Consider the following 2,736-nt stretch of genomic DNA (forward strand, 5'->3'; position numbering starts at 1 on the left):
GTTAAAATATTAAATTTCTAGGAACTACGCTGGAAAATAAATGGTCAAATTATAAGAACTAGGGGTGTCCTGATACAAATTTTTCACTTCCGGTACGATACCGATATTGCAACTTTGAGAATTGGCAGATACCGATATTGACCGATACCATATCAGTATGAATCACACACGTTTACCTATTTTGTAGCCTCGTTAAAACCAGAACAAGGGTCTGGATTTGCTGCATAGAGTAGTGATTCTTGCAGGAGGCGTGGCCTCTGCTGAAGCATGAGTGTGTTGTCGCTGTGAAGGAGGCTAAGCTAAGAAGCTAATGGGAAATCGCGTGCGCTGTAAACAACCCTACTGAGAGGAGAAATATACCGAGCAGAACGAGATAGCTGTAAATTTGAGCTGCTGCTTTGTCAGACAAATTTATTTTAATTTGGAAGCCTTATCAACAGACTGGCTTCATTCACTTCCTCCACTGCCGTATGCTAAAATAACTAGCAGCCACTGTGCAGAAAATCGACATYGTTCAAAACTCCGCCTTCTGTTTGCTGATTGGCCCAGGTAAAATAAACTACAAGAAGACACTGCGCAGAAAATCGATGTTCCGTTTATTTTTAACCAATGGATCACATACATTTTAAACTAAAGAACTATCTACAATTTAATAAAATAAATTAGAAGACCTTGAAAAATAAAACATAATAAAAACAAACTGTACTTTTGAAGTGTAAAATAACAATTCAAAATCACTCCAGTTATTTTTTTTTACTATCTGTCAGCCTGGTGCTGCTTTATGGTGGGAATAACTGAAGGTGGGGACAAAACAAAACCCCACATTATTGTCCAATGTCTAACTGTTCAAAGTTAAGAGTCCACAGCTCCAATTTTATTGACCGTACCCAAAACAACATGTTCATTCCACAATCTTCACTAAAACAAGTGTGTAAATAGATTCAACATCACTCAAATAAAAAGAGCAAAGATTTAATAGTAAGAATTAGTCAGTGAATTAAATTGATAGCTACCTTTCCTAGTGCTGCATTTCCACTTTCTACAGTCTGAGCATCATGTGGAGATTAGCCTCTCTTTAGCACTGCACGCTCGTATTCCAAAACAAAAGCTGCGCTCTCCTTTCTTCTGTCAATCAACCCCAGAGCTAATCTACGGGCAGCATTCTGCTGATGTCACATTCGGAAGCTTGCTGTACTTGCTTCTGCCCACTTAGAACCAGCGGAGAGGAGGTTCTGAAACAGCGCGGCTGTGAGCGGTTGGAACCATGGAGACAAACTGGACCGAGGCCGAACCGCAAAGCTGCTGCCAGGGTGGAGAGCAGAGCCTGGTGGTCTCTCTGGTTTAAAACGTACACGGTTCTGTGCCCCTACAGAAAACTTGTGCATGACAATTTTGCACTTAGCTGCAATGCTGTTTTTGATGAAAATAGAAAGTACTGCCGACATCGCTTCTACTTCTTGGTACTTTGTTAGCGCAGCATGTTGTGATCACGTGGGCTCTGCGTGCTGGATCCAAGCACTGCTGGATAAAAATAATGGAGTGGACTGGTGGAAGAGACTGCTTCTATCAGAGTGCTTATTTATCTGCGATTTTAGATTCTGGCCGATAAAATCCGATAATTGTTTTTTCTGGCTGATATCGGACCGATATCCAATATTAATATCGGATTGGAACACCCCTAATAAGATATCAGGTGAAGTTCTCCTTTTTTTAATTGGTGGAGTTTAATGCTCATTAGTCATTTGTTTGTTATTTTATGTATTCTTGCTTTTTCTAATTACCGGTATGTCAGTTTCAGTCCTCCATATAACTCCTGTGGGACCTCATGCATGAGCTGTTTTATTATTTACAGTGAAGCTGATTTCTCTGTTGTGTGGATTCTCATGTGTGAGTTTAAATTTGACTTTTGGTTAAATCTTTGTCCACAAACTTCGCAAGGAAATGGTTTGTCTCCTGTGTGGACTCTCATGTGTGTCTTTAAAGTTGACTTTTGGCGAAATCTTTGTCCACAAACATCACAAGGAAATGGTTTGTCTCCTGTGTGGACTCTCATGTGTTTGTGTAAATTCGTCTTTTGACTAAATCTTTGTCCACAAACATCACAAGGAAATGGTTTGTCTCCTGTGTGGACTCTCATGTGTGTCTTTAAATTTGACTGTTGACTAAATTTTTGTCCACAAACATCACAAGGAAATGGTTTGTCTCCTGTGTGGACTCTCATGTGTGTCTTTAAATTAGACTTTTGGCAAAATCTTTGTCCACAAACATCACAAGGAAATGGTTTGTCTCCTGTGTGGACTCTCAAGTGGATCTTTAAATGTGCCTTTTGCCAAAATCTTTGTCCACAAACATCACAAGGAAATGGTTTGTCTCCTGTGTGGACTCTCATGTGTGTCTTTAAATTAGACTTTTGGCAAAATCTTTGTCCACAAACATCACAAGGAAATGGTTTGTCTCCTGTGTGGACTCTCATGTGTGTGTTTAAATTTGACTTTTGTCTAAATGTTTGTCCACAAACATCACAAGGAAATGGTTTGTCTCCTGTGTGGACTCTCATGTGTGTGTTTAAATTTGACTTTTGTCTAAATGTTTGTCCACAAACATCACAAGGAAATGGTTTGTCTCCTGTGTGGACTCTCATGTGTTTGTTTAAATTTGACTCGGCTCTAAATCTTTGTCCACAAACATCACAAGGAAATGGTTTGTCTCCTGTGTGGACTCTCATGTGTGTGGTAA

The 2,736-nt window shown here is 39.7% G+C and overlaps 1 protein-coding gene across 1 annotated transcript in view; it reads right to left on the bottom strand.

The window, feature by feature from the left end:
- LOC106515257 (zinc finger protein OZF-like) overlaps positions 1-2,736 on the bottom strand; it is a gene marked incomplete in the record, with an annotated part of 24,860 nt that overhangs the window by 18,578 nt on the left and 3,546 nt on the right.

This window comes from Austrofundulus limnaeus, unplaced genomic scaffold, assembly GCF_001266775.1.
Source record: "Austrofundulus limnaeus strain Quisiro unplaced genomic scaffold, Austrofundulus_limnaeus-1.0 Scaffold27, whole genome shotgun sequence".
Taxonomy (NCBI): Eukaryota; Metazoa; Chordata; class Actinopteri; order Cyprinodontiformes; family Rivulidae; genus Austrofundulus; species Austrofundulus limnaeus.